General features: G+C 33.3%; 1 long non-coding RNA gene across 1 annotated transcript in view; it reads left to right on the top strand.

Annotated features, from left to right (window-relative positions):
- LOC127559411 (uncharacterized) overlaps positions 1-17,650 on the top strand; it is a 91,515-nt gene that overhangs the window by 36,806 nt on the left and 37,059 nt on the right. The window contains exon 2 of the long non-coding RNA XR_007953123.1: positions 9,562-9,669. This is a non-coding gene — a long non-coding RNA (uncharacterized LOC127559411). The remainder of the gene's footprint in view (positions 1-9,561; positions 9,670-17,650) is intronic.

The raw sequence follows: 17,650 nt of genomic DNA, 5'->3' as shown, positions 1-17,650 counted from the left end.
TAAATCATAATGGAAAACAACACACCCAAATTCAGACAACCTGGGAGTTTTTGTACAGATAGGAATCATCTGATTAATTTTACCTCTGTTACATAAAGATGACAAAATGTTAGGAGGGCAATCATTGTCTGGAGATGTTATACTCTCAGGACACTACGAAAATAATCTAAAGCCAAATATTAGATAGAGCTGTAACAATTATTCTTTTCATCATGGTCTATTAGCAAAAATATTACTGTATCTGATTGGAGTTGTATTTGTATATTATTTTATGATACTTAGATGACAGGAAACATTAAAAATAGAAACTAAAGAAATGGCAACTTCTTTGAATTAAAAGAGAAGTACTATAGCATTGAAGTTCCTACCTAGGAGAAGAGAATATTATTACTGAACACAAAGCTCTTTTGCACTATAAGCCCATGATAGTGGAGGAGCATTAAATGAAGTCATTTTCTAGAGCAGAGTTTGATTATTTCTGGAGGGAAGTTATAACTGAAAAGACTATTATTATCACTTACATGATTGGAGCTTATGCAACATTTCATTGTTAACAGCAAGTACAGAGAGTAGCACATTCAGAGTTCATTACAAGGAGGGTTATTTTCCATTATGGAAATTCATATTGACTTTGTGGTGGAGTTGGAACCAAATTGAAACCAAAGCTAGTTCAGGCATGACTTCCATCATAAACAGGACCAGAGGTTTGAATACAAATACTTTCTTGTTTTCCATAGCTCAGAGAAACCAGAGTTTTAAACTTTTGATGAATTCTATAACTGAGGCAGTATTCTCAGGGAAGAAAGAACACATTTAGTCAAAGTCTTACCTTCCAAATTCAGGGTTCAAATTTTGGATCTCTTATATTTTGTTTGGTATTCTGATTTATATCAGTTGGGACTTCCTCTCCCCACCTTTTTTTTGACAGATTGATGTTTTTATTGGTATAACTACTTTTTCCACCTATGTAAATTCCCATATCTTCTTATCATGTGTGATTCCTATTTAGTTATCCATTCCTTCATGGGCTTACATAAATTCTCCAAAGAAAGTTCATCCAATATACCAGAGACCTTCCACATATACTATTTTTTATTTCTCAGGAATACTAGTGCACACTCAAAATTTCTATCTATTGCCTCTTGGGGACAACTAAGTGTTGAAGTGAATAGGACACCACTTCTGGCTTCAAAAAGATTATAGAGGGTTTTAGACACTTACTAACTGTGGGCAAATCACTTAACTGCTGTTTGCCTCAGTGTCCCATCTTTAAAATGAGGATAAAAATAGCACCTACCTCATAAGGTTATTGTGAGGATCAAATTAGATAATATTTATAAATCATTTAGCATAGTGCCTGGCACGGAGTAGGTGCTTAGTAATTGTTTTCTTTCTTCCTTTTCATTCTCACTATATGATCAATTTCTTTTTTTTTTATCCAGTTATACATGTTCTCAATACCATATTTTACATTTTTTTTCATGGAAGTTATTACTAGTATCAAGCCAAAAGTTATCTTTTAAAAAACATGTCTTTCAATTTGCCTTCTGAGTAAATTACTGTGATCCATAGCTATTTAAAAACACTGAGAGAACATTGGTATTGAAAAGATAAGCTTCTATAGCAACAAGCAGTTTGAGATTTAAAAGCATGTCATCATGTGGTCAGTTTTTTTCTTTCTATTTAACTCGAGGCTCAGTTCATTATTCATCTATAGTACTTATCTAAGATAGACTTGAATTATTGAACTATCAGACAGCTTTTTGAAATTACATGTCTTCACTCGAGATATAAGAATTTTTTCATCCACATTGTTTTTACTGTATAAACAGTGAGATCAACATCTTCATTATTTTGAATTCTATACAATATTCTGGTGCTCAATACAACTTGTATAAAGTTATATGCAAATAGCAGCATTTGAAAACATCACAACATATGTAAAATCTTTTTTTATTGCTATGTATCAAATAATGTTTTCCATTAATACTTGATGAACATTTTTCATTGCTGTATAACTACATCACTTACTATCAGTAATCAGTTTATCAAGAACCAATATTATCTCCAAAATCAATTTGTTATAGGTTGTACAATTTTAATGTGTTCATGGAAGACACCTCTGATACTTAAAAAATATGTATTTGACAGAATTTGATAGATCTTATCTCTACCATATACCTCACTTATATAATCACAAAGATGTGGTCAAGTGGAGAAATCATCTGTAAAAACTCATGTTTTTCTTTTTTACCAAAGACATCTTTGATGAAAACATATTCATTCTCAAAGGTTTAATGAAAAGAAAGTCACTGATTTCTTCTTGGTAGCCTTGCTTTGTGTGTGTGGTAGGAAGGGGAGAGGAGAAGGAAATAAAACAACATAATCTATGGTCTTTTCCATTTTAAATATTTTGAAAGTGTGTAAGTGCCTTTAGAACTGTCTTTTCCTATACAGATTTCTTTTCTTATTTTTGGTTAAATCCATCTACTTATTCCAAATTCTTTTTCTCAAACATCATTATCATTTGAAACATATAGTAGTTCTATTTTCTCAAAGCAAACAACTCAGATTTATTATTATTATTATTATTATTATGTGAGACAATTGGGGTTAAATGATTTGCCTAGGTCACACAGTTAGGAAGTGTTAAGTATTAAGTGTCTGAGGTCACATTTGAACTCAGGTACTCCTGACTTCAGGGCACTGAGTCACCTAGCTGCCCCCTCAGATCTTTATAAAAATACTGGATAGTTTATTCTATTTTACATTTGTTTGTTGTCCTGCTTTCTACAGTTAGTTCTGTGAGGTAATATTTTCCCATTGTCCTATATCCTATACATCATCTTCAATGTTTTAAAAATAAATAAAGTACTATTGACTCTGATTGTCATGTTCTTGCATTTCACAAGAGAGATCAAGTATTCCCTGGAAGATCTAGTTTCTAGTCAGTTTCAGTGTTGTCATTATAGCAATTGTTTGTTTTGCTTAATATGCTCATTCAGTCCTATTTTTTCATTCTTTATAATCTATTTTGTTATTTCTTAGTTTCTTATAGCTTCACTGAATTCCTCTTGCCCAGTTCTAATTTTCAAAGAGTTATTCTCATCTTTGAGACTTCGTATCTCCTTTTCTAATTGGTTAACTTTTTTTTTAAATAAACTTGTTTTTCTTGAATAGTTTATTATTATTATCTTTATTATTTAGGTTTTCCTCAATGTATCTCATTTGATTTTTAAATTCTTTTTTGAGTTCTTCTATAAATTCTTTCTGAGCAGGGAATCATTGTTATTATTTGGGATAGAAACTTTTTTAACTTCAATGTCCTCCTCAGAAGACGAACCCTGGTCTCTGTTCCCATGGTAAATTTCTAGGGTGAGGTTCTTTCTTCTTTTTTTGATTCATTTTTTTTTTAAAGAGCGGTATTAGTGTAAGCACCTTTAATCCTGGGGTGGGGGGGAATAATGCCTCAAGCTTCCCTTCAACTCTCCCTTCTGGCCAGGAACCCCAAACAAGAACTCTCCCCTCCAGCAAGTGCCCACAGCCAGCAACATCCCTGCCCTGACACTTCTGCACTCATGGTCCTAGTTCTTCTTTGCCCAGGGCCACATCTTTGCAGCATAGCTTTGCCTGGCAGTCTTAATCAGCCAAGGTTCCCTCTATCTTCTGGGATTCAAATCCCAACACCACAAACAATCCAAAAGGTGAAAGTTTCTGTAGTTCCTACTGAGGCTCCAACCACACCCAACTAGCCCAAGGGGTCCCCACTTGATGTTTTAGCAGAGCTAGCCTGGAGATGTTTGCACTTCACAAGGGTTAATCCCCTGCCCAAAATCCTCAGATTTTCTGTGGAGGACCTTAGTTCTACCCCAAGTCTTCTTGACCTTTCACTAGTCTGTGTCTGCCTGAGGCACAAATTTGTTCTATTTGTGAGAGAAATCTGGAAAGCTTAAAATTTACCAGCCTACACAGCCATTTCCCCCAGAATCCTCCCCTTAATATTCTCTTTTTAAAAAATGTCTTTTTTTCTTCCATTTTTATGAGTATTAAATTTATTTAAAAGTTTGATTTGGAATTGCTACAACCCAATGTGGTTTTACCACCTCATTTTTCTTTTATCCTTTCTTCTCGTGTGATACTTTGCTCTAAATATTAATAATGATTCATTTTTACATAGTGCTTTAAGGGTTACATACCACTTTACGTATATTATCCCATTGGATTTTGTCCTCACAATAACCCTAAGAGTTAGGTACTTACATTAGTCCTAATAACATATGAAGAAATAGAGTATAAGTGAGGATGGACTTGGCAATGTCTTATAACTAGCTGGTATCAAATCATGGATTTGAACTCAGATCTTTCTGATTTCAGATCCAGAACTCTATCCATTTTATCTCTAGATGACCTAATTGTACACTGATGGATGATTCTAATATATCTGCTACAGTGATAATAGTAATTAACTATCAAGATATTATTTTTCTTTTTATAATATCATTTCATGATCATTGTAGGTAGCACTTGAACACTGAACATTACCAAATGTGGTAGGCACTGAATGTAAAATGTCAATTTAGATATATTTGTGAAATTCCAGCAATATCTTTTTAAAATTATTATTTCAGTTAACAACTGTGTTTTTTTTCTTCCTTTCATTTCTTCCCTCCATCAATGAAAAAAATAAATATTTTAACAATCATAATTCAAAGCCCCAAATTTCCTTTATCTGATATGTATGTATCATATCCCCTCTTTAATACAGCTCCCATAATCTTTATTAAGATAGGGGTAGTATTCTCCATCATCAATCCTTTGGTATTAGAATTGGTAGTTTTTAAAAAAAATTTTATTAGCTATCAGACAGGACAGCAACTGTACAATTAATGTTCATAGATTATATAATATTTAGTAGCTTCAATATGAAAGTGGTCATAGGAGAGAGGCTTCTAAAACTTATACTGGAAAATATGATTTGTCTTTAGTAAAATTAATAATTCAATTGTGTGTATAATACACAGTGACTACTAAACTGGAATATTCTGATAAATAAGGCAATCATCAGGCTAGAGGACAAACCTTTTCACAGGGAAAGAGCAATATTGTCTAACTCACTGGTCTTGAAACTTTTAAAAATTACATACAAAAGACTTTTTTCTGCATATGCTCCTAATATGCATACATTTGTTGTTGTTGTTATTCACTTGTTATACAAAAGCGTCCTATTCTTCATGAATCCATTTGGAATTTTCTTGACAAAAATTGTGGAGTAGTTTGCTATTTCTTTCTCCAGCTCATTTTGTAAATGAGGAAACTACATAAATAGGATTAAGGGACTTGAATGTCTATAAGTGTCTGAGACTGGATTTGAACTCAGGAAAAAGAATCTTGATTCTAAGCCTAGCATCCTATCCACTATACTATCTAGCTACTCCTCCATTTACTTATTGGCAAATTATATTCATATTTTACTATACTAATCATTGTGTATAAGACAGAAAATAGAAAGTAAATAAGGATAATATACAGATAAAACAATATTTGTCAAAAACAAAGCCTCTAATAGTTTTACAGGAAAGCAAAGTGTTATGGCCTGATGTGAATTAAGATAAGAAAGGAGAGATTTGAGAAAGGAGGACTATTGAAATAGTCCTGGCAAGAAATGATGGGACCATTAATTAGGGCAATAGTTGTGTGGGTAGAAAGAAATGAGGAGACAGTGAGAAATGCTGAAGTAGGAATGACAATAATTGACAATTGTTTAGATTTATGGGAGCGGGGTGATGAGTGGAGGATGATGACAGGTTTGTGAACCCTCAAAAGAAACAGGGAAGTTTTGAAGAAGGGTGAGTTGGGAGATGAGTAGATATAATATAATGTAATCTAAGGTAGAAATAATAATATATAAATTATTATTCACTATCCACATTATCCCATCAAAATGAAAGGAATATGGGGAAAACTCATTTACCAGTCTGTACCCTGTAGTACAGAGCCTGCTCTTTGAGCTATGTTGAATGTAGCCATGAGATGATCTGAAAGAATCATAAAATGGATATGCTGCTTATGTGTATGGAAATTTCCTGATGGTATCCATGTAAGCTGTCACTGTGGATGTCTAGATAGTGATTAGTTACAATAGTCCTAAAGGGTTCAAGCAAAGAGGTACAAAGTAAAGAGAAAAGATAGAGGGGAAGAATATAGGAGGAACAAGGATTGATAAGGTTATATTGGAGACAAATCCCACAAGATACTTTCATCAGGGAAGGTCAGATGCAACCCAAGTTCCTACTTCCTAATTTGTAGGAACTCTAACCCTTAGATACAGGATTGAACCCTTCAGCAAGACTAGGACCCATATGGAGATCACTGCTTTGTCATAATCCAAAATAAATATACTCCCAAAAAAATCTTAGTCAAGAAGTTGAAACCCCAAAAACATCTTTACATAAATAGACAAATCAGAAGTTCTGTGAAAGATTTAAGCAGGATACTTTCATAGAATCAGGAGAAAAAATGCTATCAGGGCTGTCTGATACAGTCTTCCTTGATACTATGTTTTGCTCTGACTCATTGATGTGGTCAAAATAAAATGGGGGTGGAGGATTTGGCAACTTATATGATACATTGTGTGTTCCCTCTTGCCTTTTATGTTCTATAGAGTTGAAAAGAGGAAAAAGCAGGAGAAAAGAGAAGAGTAGAAGGGAAGAAGGTAGTGTTAAAGTAGAAAAGAAGGCACACTTTAGCTTTGCCTCTACTTTTAAAGGAGGGAAATGATACCAAAAACAGACATATATTGATTTCCTAAAAACTGACAAAAATGAGCATCTGGGCCATGGACCTGGGAGAAAGAAATAAGGAAGGAGTAGCAAGCAGAAGGAGCAAGAAAGAGGGAAAATACAAATACAACAAGGTAGATGGCATGCTAGATATGAAGAAGTTGGGCAGAAGTCTCAGAGAAGGCTGCTACTGGATTGGTAGCCTTCCATCATTACTCTGCCTAGAGCTTGGCAACGTCCTTCCCTCTGATAAGGAACAAAGTAGACCTGGAAAGAAATCTTGTGGAGGCCTGACAAAATGGCATTGTTCTAAATTCTGTTTTAAACATTGCTCTGCTAGTCTTCTGGGTTTGAATTTCTGCCAAAAGAACATGGGAAAACAATCTTTCTCTTGTTGCACTTACTTCCTGATGTGATTCATCCAATCTTATCACTTTAAGGGGAAGAGGAATTATAAGCTATTTTTCCTCCCAAAATGTTACCCATATTCTCATCCCTTTTCCTTTCAAGACTCACTCCAATCTGGCTCACTTATCTTGATTATTCCCTTTGAAACACTTGCTCTATTCTTAGCAAACATCCTTATACTCTTGATATTTTTATTCAATATTCTTTCCAACATATTTCTTTGACTGAGATCTTGATCTCCCTAAGAATATCATATCCTTTGTAATATTCTTCACATATGACTCCTACTGAGGATGCTCATTCTTAATCATAGGGCCAGAAGAAGGGGTGGTGTGTATTTCTTGCACCTTGCTGCTACTGTCAAAGCAATCCTTTCATTGACCAATAGGAATTCCTGAAAGAATTTCTCATTCCTTGACCAATCCTTTTATTCCTTCAATCTATCATTTTTCAGTAACCTTTCCTGGCATATTGTTGCACAGTGATCTAGCCATTCAGCAAAGTTGTTTGGAACTATGTCCAGAAAGTTACTAACACTCTTTAAACTAGAGATATCACTACTGAACTTTATAGAAATAGAAGAAATTGTTATCACTTATACAGTACTTTATGGTTTGCAAAGCACTTTACAAATATTAACTTATTTTATCCTCACAACAACACTAGGAGGTAAGTGCAATTATTATTACTATTTTATAGATGAAGAAACTGAGGCAGCCAATAAGTGACTTTCCTAGGATCATACAGCTAGTAAATAACTAAGGCAGAATTTGGACTCAAGTATAATTGAATTCAGTTCTTTAGGTCCTCTATTCATTGCATCAACTATCTGCCTCTAGGCGAAGACAGAGGAAAACATGAACAAAAACATTTATAGGAACATATAAGAAGCATAAGAAGTGGTATAGGAAAATATATTTAGTGTTTAAAAAAGGTATACTGCTCATGTCCTAAGAATGAAGGTTAAACAAATGTAGTATGTTAATCTGGTATCCATAACAGTAAATAACCTAAAGGAAGACTTCCGGTTCATTGGATTGGCTCCTCATGGAAAAATCTGTAAAAGAGTATGGACAAGATTCACATATGATAAGAAGGTATCAATGAGTTCATTACTAAGAGCTAAAAAATCAAATTCACCAATACATGATAGAGGAACTAGGTTTAAGGTTCAATTTTGTCTTACCCCAACAATTCTTTCCAGCCTAATTGGCTTCTCTATTTTCTTCACATTCAATCCACCATCTTCTATTTCCATGACTTGGCACTAGTCATTCCCCTTGCCTGACATACCCACCTTTCTCAGTTTCACCTCATAGAATCCTTTCCACCTTCAAGACCAAGCTCAAGGACCACCTTTAGCAAGAAATTTTCCCTAAGTCTTCCAAATGATATGATTTCTCCTCAAATTATCTTGCATTTAAGTATTTTATATTTATTTGAATTTTTTATTTTATTTATATTTATTCTATATGTGTTCTTGTTATCTTCACCTTTAAAAAAGTTAACTCTTTGTGAATAAGGATTATTTCATCTATTTATTTGTGTCCTGAGTACTAACTCTGTGACAAAAGTAGGCAGAGAATGTCTTTTGACTGTTTTGGTTAATCATCAATACTTAACACAGTGCGGGACACACAGGAGATAATAAATGTTTATTGATTGAATGATAATTCTGTTACATTCTAATCTGGTTAGATCATATCTTGAACATTATGTTCAGTTTTGGGTATCACATATTAGGAAAGACATTTCTAACATGAGGGCAGAAATAGACAACCAGAATGGGGAACATACTCTTTATTATATGAAAATTGATTGAAAAATCTGTTGTTTTCTCCAGATTAGAGAAGGTTTGGGAAGCTTACTTCAAACACTTACAAGGATGGCTAGTTCCATTTGGCCTCAGAGGTAAAAACTACAAGGAATTAGTGGAAATTTTAAAATAGAGATATATAATATTATTTAATAGTACTTCCTAATAGTTAACACTATCCAAAAATAAAATGGGCTTCTTTGAGAAATGATGGATTCTTCTTGAAGTCTTTCAATCAAATACTAGATAGTCAATTTTTGGTTTTCAAAGGGAGTGGTTAGGGATTAGACCATTGTAATTGTATTGTAAACTCTTGGATATGGAAATTCTCTTTCTCCATTCAGGTTGGCATCCTTTCCATAATTTACATTCTTAGAGAATTGCCTAGATTAATAGGGGGTTAAATGGCTTGCCATGGTGACACAAACAGTACAAGAGAGTTTTCTTACTTCAAGGTCAATCTCCTACACCACACCAACTCTCTTGTGTTATAGTAGATGTTCTTATTGTCTTGTCTCTAGATTGCCGAAAATGGTGTAACTGTGTTACTTATTCCAGTTCACTGGAAATGACTAGAAAAGAGTTATCATGATCATGAATAGATTGGCCAAGCTGCTGTTGACTCTGTTTTCATCTGGGACATTCATCTCTAGCTTCAGAAAAAAGGTGAGTATATACAAGTGTTTTCCTGAGAGTAGTATCCATAATTACTTCCACTGAATACAGCATTTCAGAAAACATTTCTGATTCTGAGAAATCATCCCATTTTCTTTAAATTCCACTGTCTTCCAATACATGTCTGATTTGCTTCTGAATTTAAAAATGAATAGTAAGAGAAAATCATATGGTCATTTCCCAACTACCCTATTTCAGCAGCATCAATATTTGCATATCTTTTAAATCCTTTAAAGGATGTAGGAAGCCTATTTGATCCCTAGGCACAATGATACTCCCACATGTTTTCAAATAATTGAAAATTCCTCACTCACAATTTTTAAGGCAATAGCAATGGGATAATTCTATTGTAATCTGGAGCAAGGGTCCCTAAAGTACCCTTCAGGATAGCCAATTACAGTCTTGTTTATTGCCATTCAATTAGCAAGAATTTATTAAGCACCTACTATGTGCTAACTTCTGAGAAATTAAAGAAAGGCAAAACAACATCTATCATGAAGGAGTTCACATTCTAATGAAGACAGCACGCAGTGTGTGTGTGTGTGTGCACTATCTATGGAGCTGGGAGTGGGGACAAAATGAAACTTGGAAAGGCTTCTTGCAAAAGATAAGATTTGACTTGAATCTTTTCAACACAATTATAGCATTATCATTATAGTGTAATCCCCCCTGACTCTGCTAGGATCCTACTTCTGGTCTCCTATTGCTTTTGGCTGTTTACCCTGAGATTATAACCTGTCCTCAATTTAGCAACTACAGGAGCTGTGCAGACAATATTCCCCAAACCAACTTCCCAGACTGTACTCTACAGATAACACCCTAGCTGCCACAGACGTCCATTAGTAGGTGAACTTCAGGGCAGTGTCCACTGAGTAAGATATACGTCACTTATATTTTTTCCCAAGAGGAAAGAATGACTAAAAAAGAATGAAGAGGCATGAATGGCTTACATTCTGCATCACAGATCTTATTCTATCATCTTTCTCCTCAAACATCTTTCAAACTTCCTATTTTTTTCAAGGTATCATCATCTTTTCAGTCTCCCAGGTTTTCATTCTCATTATCCTTGGGCTTCTGATGCAACTGAAATTGCTTTCTTGAAAGTTACCAATGATATGTCTCTGGATATCCTGATTTGGTAGTCTTTTCTCAGTCCTCATTCTCTGCTTTGGGAACTGATGGCCACCTTCTCCTTCTGGATTCTTATGCTAAAAATGATGTAAATGTATCACTTATAAAACCTCTAGTTTCTGCACTCCTTAAAAATTGTAAACGTAATTTTTAACCTGATCAAAAGCCTTCCAAACAAAAATTTTCAATGTAATTTGAACTATTTTTTTGAAAGAAAAAAAAAGAATAGCTTTTAATTTATTTATAAGAACACACGATTGACTTTAGGAAATATCCAAATTTCACCAAAATCCTTCACATAATGAATGGATGAGATTGAAAATGGTTATCATGATTTAGTACATACAACCAGGTTGAGTTTCTTTCATGGAAATTTCTCTGTCTTTGCAAGTTATCTTTTTCAGTTAAGTCAGTTATTAAAACTAAGTATTGAAACAAATTGAGTTTAGAACTAGACCTTCAAATTTCTCTGTTATAATTTGTTCAAGTTAAATGTTCAAAAAATAGAATACATTTGATTTCTTGGCTCTCAAAATATTATTATTAATAACTTTACATTATATTTATATAAATATAAATATTTTACTGAAATAAAAATTTTATACTATTAATAAATATTTTGAAAATACAATTTCATACTTGTCTCATCCTTTATATTTTTTATTTTGTGTATATTTAAAATTGCATGATTATTAATATAGTATTACATTCATATATATATGTGTGTGTGTGTGTGTGTGTGTGTTTTAATAAAATACATATATAGAGGAGAGCTGTGCTCCCAACATTTTTTTTAACAATACAATGTAATGTTAAAAAAAAAATTTTGAGACTACCAGAAATTTCAAGGATTATAAGATCTATTTTGTAGGTCACCTTTGTTTCATAGTTTTGAATTGCTTATTTATATCCATCTCACTCTGCCTCTTTCTGAATTTACATAAAGTAGGTGTATCTTAACTCCTTTGTCATGATTTTTCAGACTTCAGTGTTTTTACTTTATTCTACAAAGCTTGATCCTGATCAAGCCATTCTTTGGAGGTAGTAGAACTAGTTGTGCTGATTCTTTCTACTAATTATATTAAAAGCCTGCAGTCAAATTCACTGTTTAGGCCATCTCAGTTAAGGCTGTCAGTCTCAGGTAGAGCCTAAGCATCTTCAAGCTGGGGAATGTCCTGAGAACATCTGTCCCTCTAACAAATACTAGTGTTCAGGAATCCCAACTAAAGTTTGGGTCCAGAGTTTATTGGTATTCTGACTAACCCTTGTGGGACCCTTTGGCAAATCACTTTATTCTCTTATTCCTTTTTTCTCCTTAATCTGTAAATTTGAGAAGTTTGCTTAAATCTCCTCCTGAATGTCTTAAAGCAAAAGCTAATTGACCATTTGCCAGTATGTTATAGAGAAGATTTGTACTTCTAGGAGAAAGTTGTACTAGATCACTTTTGAATGACCTTCCTGCTCCAAAATACTTAGGGTTCTGTGAATAAAAAAATGAATGAATTGGATAGTAAGCTAAACTACTAGGTGACTAAACTATGAAGTGACCTCCAAAATCCCTTAAAAACTGAGATTCTACTAAAACAGCAATAAATCCCATGTTACAGCATGTTAACTATTTTCATCCTTGATTTAATTACATTTTAAGAGGCATTTATTTATTTAAATTATGAATTGATTCTATTTTGGCCCATCTCCCCATGTTCTGTATCTCAAATGAGCCAAATTCTGAAGACAGTTAAATATGCCTCGAGCACTTTTAAATCCCAATCTTGTTGACTGTGGGATAAGTGGGGCAAAATTCGTCAAACCCAATGAGGAAATTGGTTGACTATGTGTTTATCTGTCTGGCGCAGTAATGTCTGTATGTGAAATACCCCAGTTCTCAGAGCATGCCTGCTGTCAGAATCTATTGACAACACTCTTAATCACTGAGTTCTCTGAATTTCGGTGCTTCATTCCTTCTCTCTGGTATTTTTAATATATCTTGCTCCTGCTTTCAACTCATCCACAAAGCTGTCAATTTTCTGATATGCACCTCTTTCTCTGTATGTCTACATTTCTGATGGTAAGCTGATAACTCAAATGAAATATAGCTAGCATCCTAGTCTAAGAGAGTGCTTTCAACTTAACCAGCCCAGTTTTATAAATTTTTTACTTGTCAAAAAATTTTTGGTTTCTGTACTGTAATTAACATTGCCAGTTGCTAGAGGACAAAGTGAATGACTTTTGAAGGTGTAAAAAAACTTAGAATTTATGATTTATGAACTAGATAATTTAGACTTTATCATTAGATAACACTATGCTTACAAGTTATCTTTTTTATCTTCTTTTGGTTAGTTACCTGGACACTCATAAGAAAGACTTGACTTTACTTCTCCTTTATCATGACATCTAATTCTAAAAGAAACCTCTTTTAAGCTCTGATCACTTTTCTCCCATAGAAAAATGAATCTTTATCTTATTGATTTAATTGTCAAAGGCTGCTACTAATTTGAATTTTATCTGATTGATAGAGAGAACTTCCCACCTTCCTCATCCTCCTCTCCCTTTTTGATTAGAAGGCTGGAGGTAGAGTGTTTAACTCCTTCCAAAGCTTTACTTTAAGTAGAGCTGGACCTGAATTCTCCAACTAACTCCCCACTTTCCATTTGCAGCTCTGCTTGGTTTCAATTCTGTCCCCATGCTACCCTACTTGTCCCACCACTCTCCCTTTTCTAGATTCCTTTTGTGTGTTATCATCCCTCATGTAAGCTCCAAAACATAGTCTATTTATTATTATTATTAGTAGTATCCATAGAGCTTAGTATTTGCTGGCTCATAGGTAGATAGGTCCTTAATATGTGTTTATTGAGTTGAACTGAACTAAATTGAATTTACTTTAAAATGTGTAAGGGTAAAAACTCTTGATTAGGAGTCAGAAAAACTGCATTCTAACCCTGGCTTTGTATTTCTCAGCTGTGTGATTTTGATTACCTAATATCTCCCACAATCAACTTTTTCCTTTGTGAAATGAAGGGATTGATCTAAATGATCTTTGGAGTTCCTTCCTGTTCTCAAGTTTTATGATCCTTTCATTGCCCAGGAAGACTGTGACTACTGGAATTTTTTCAAAAGTAAACACATAACTGATCTGAAGTTTTGTTCATGAATCATGCATAAATGTTTTAGGGAAGTATAAAGGAAAGTAATATTTCTAATATTATTCGATTATAATGCTGGTCTTAAAATTTACTTATGAAAACCTCTACTTTTCATTAAATAGTTAAGAAGGGAAGGAGAGAGACACACAGAGAGAAAGAGATACAAAAGGAGAGAATATGCAAGGTATAAATAGTGAGTTTGGTTTTGCCTCTTGGCAAAAATTCTAGAACATATTAATAGTGTGGTGGTTAATAATTATCTAGTAAAAGAATTTGTATTAAAAAAGAGGTACCAAGACTTAATTGAGGATGTGTGGAAATAGTCAATATTGGAGGGGTTGTAGGAAGACAAATGTGTTGTTGGTGAAGCTGTGAATTGATATAATTATTCTGGAAAGCAATTTTGAATTATGGAAAATGGCAGACTTTTTGATTTAGAGATCCCATTGCAAGTATATACTCCAAAGAAGTCGTTGACTAAAAAAAAAATCCTTTATATAAAGCAAACTATTTATAGCAGCACTTTTTGTGGTAGAAAAGAGTAAGAAACAAAGTAGATGGATAAACAAATTATGTTATAAAAATGTAGTACAATATTGTGAAAAAAAGAAGAGTATGATGAATACAGAGAAGCATGGAAAGTCTTACATGAACTTGTGGTACAAAGTGAAATAAACAGAGGCAAAAATGTATACCACAATTACAATGTAAATAGGTCACAAAATATGTGAAATTAAGTTTTTACAAATATTATAAAGAACAAGCCTGACCCCAAAGAATAGATAATGAAAAGACACATCCCTTGTTCCTTTGCAGAGTTTGAAGTCCACAAATATGGCACATTGCATATGACATCAGATTTTTTTTGACATGTTGATTGGTTTCACTTACCATTTTTCTTTCTTTTTTAATTTGTTTTAATTTTAGTTCAAATTTATTTTTTTTTAAACAAGAGATTGTGCTCTGTAAGGTGATGAGAAGAAGTATACAGGGGGAATCAAGGTGATGTAAAAACATAAGATTTTAATAAAATATATTTTTAAATAATAGATCAAACAAGGGTTAATCTTATGGGAGAAGGATTCCTGGGATAGAACAAGATATTAGTATAGACATAATTTGCCTAGATTTTAGTAAAGTATCTCACAAATTTTCTCATGCTATTCTGGAGAAAATGGATAGATGTAAGTTAATTATTTGTTTAGGATTTGTTAGGATTATTTGTTAGGATACATAACTGATCTGAAATTAATGGGCTGGCATATTCTTGAAAGAAGTCTCTTTGGAAGGCTCCAAATATCTGTGCCTGGCCTTATGCTACCGAACACCTTATGACTTGACTAAAGGCATAAAGAGTATCCTATTCAATTTGATGAGAGCAAAGTAGAGGAAAGAAAGAATATCTCATACATTTTTTGACAAAATCAGAATGCAAAAAGGCTTTCCCAGTGTAGAACACTGAGGAAGATCTAATACCATTACATTTAATTGGTATAACTGTACATCTTACACTTTGTTTCAAAAAATCAATTTCACTGCATGATCAATGATTCAAGTTGCTATAGAAACTAAAAGGGCTAAACGTAAATTTAGGATAAATAAAATGTTGGAGAAGGAAATAGAAAAACACTCTAGTGATTTTGTTTAGAGATTGCTTTGCCAAGAAAACCCCAAATGAGATCATGAAGAGGCATATATGACTGAAACGACTGAACTACAACAACAAAAGTCATATGGGGTACTTAAAATGAGATGATAGAGTTCTTTGCCCATATCTGGAATGTTATATTAATTTTTAATTAATATAACATTCCAGATATGGGCAAAGAACTTTTTTTTTAAAGAAGAATATCGAAGCTGCAGAGATATCAGGGGAAAATAATCAGAATGGCAAAGAATCGTATATGATAATTGACCGAAGGAATAGAAGATGCTTTATGGTAACTGTGTTCAAGTATATGAAGGACTATCAAATGGAAATGGGTTTACCTTTGTTCTGTTCAATCCCAGAGAGCAAAACCAAGATACTGGGTAAGTTTCAGAAAGGCAAATTTCAACAATATTAGGAAAAATACTTTCTAAGAGATAGAGGTATCTAAAAGTAGAATGGGCTACTGTTATATTAATAGAGGGAATATTTATTCATATATTATTTGTTAGACTTAATGATTTCTGAGGTCCCTTCCAAGTCATATTAGATGATTTTTATGTATTTCTATAATGTTTCACTTTATAGATATGGAAACTGGAGCCTGGACAAATTACATGGTTTGTCTAAGTTTTCATAGCTAATAAATGTACGATCCAGGTCTCTTGGCTCTTAATTTAGTATGGTGTTGTTTTTTTTTTCCTACCATGTCACTTTTCAAAGACTGAATTCTTTATCTATTCAATTACTAAATATACCGAGAACAGATTGTATGCCTAGCCCTCCTTGTATTCTTTCCCTCCTTGTAGTCTACAATCCAATGACATCAGCCTCCCTATGTTCCTTGCACAAAACACTATCTTCCAACTTTGGGACTTTTCACTTGCTCTCCCCTCTTCATGCCCTCCACAATGTCTGGAAGGGTCTCCTTTCTCATCTCTGCCTCCTGACTTCCCTAAATTCCTTCAAATCTCAGCTTAAACCTCACCTTCTATAATCAGCCTTTTCCAGTGCCTTCCTCTGAAATTATCCTGATTAGATGAACCTGTGGACATCTTGCTTAAAAACATAATTGTTTACATATCACCTACCCCATTAGAATATGGACTTTTTTTTTGCATCCCTGTCACATAGCACAAAGTCTGAATCATGATAAACACTTTACAAATGCTAGTGAAGAACTTATAAATTAATGAAACAGGCAGTTTGGTACAGTGGAAAGAACATTTGCCCTAAGGTCCAAGAACTGGTTTTAAATCTCACCTGTTATTCATGTGTTTATATAAAATACACATACATATGTCTATATATTATGCATAACATATAGATATAGTTATGTAACATATATCTTGTATTCTTATAATCTTGGGCAAATGACTTATTTATTCTCCTTGGGCCTCATTTTCTTGGCTGCCCTTGGAGGAAACTAGATGGTTTCTGAGGTCTCTTTTGAAATCTAGGATTCTTTAAAAAAAAAAAACTGGCATTTTTATAGCACTTTAAAGTTTGCAAAACATATTACATATAACATCTCATTTGAATCTCACAGCACTGAGTTGGCCATTGTAAGTATTTTTAATATATCATCTATCTATTCATCCATTTATTTTTTTGAGATTCCAGCCCTTTTTTATTTGTATTCATTAAAAAAAAATTAAACATTTTTATTTAAAGTTTTGAGTTGCAAATTCTCTTTCCCTCCCTCCCTCCTCACCATCTTTCCTGAGAAATAAGCACTCAGAAATAGGTTATACCATGTACAACTGTGTTAAATATTTCCATATTAATAATTTTGTATAAGATTAGCATAAAAGGAAAATGAAAGAAAAAAGTAAAAATAACATTCTTTAGTCTATATTCAATCAATATTACGTCTGATAGATAGTATGCTTCATTATTAGTCTTTTAGAATTGTCTTGGACCATTATTTTGCGGAAAATAGTTGTCATTCACAATTCTTTAAACAACATTGCTGTTACTTCATACAACATTCTCCTGTTTCTGTTCACTTCACTTTGCAGTTATTCATGTAAGCCTTTCCAGGCTTTTC

Source organism: Antechinus flavipes, chromosome 1 (genome assembly GCF_016432865.1).
Source record: "Antechinus flavipes isolate AdamAnt ecotype Samford, QLD, Australia chromosome 1, AdamAnt_v2, whole genome shotgun sequence".
NCBI lineage: Eukaryota > Metazoa > Chordata > Mammalia > Dasyuromorphia > Dasyuridae > Antechinus > Antechinus flavipes.
The sequence above is the reverse complement of the archived record's forward strand: the minus strand, read 5'-3'. Positions and strand labels throughout refer to the sequence as shown.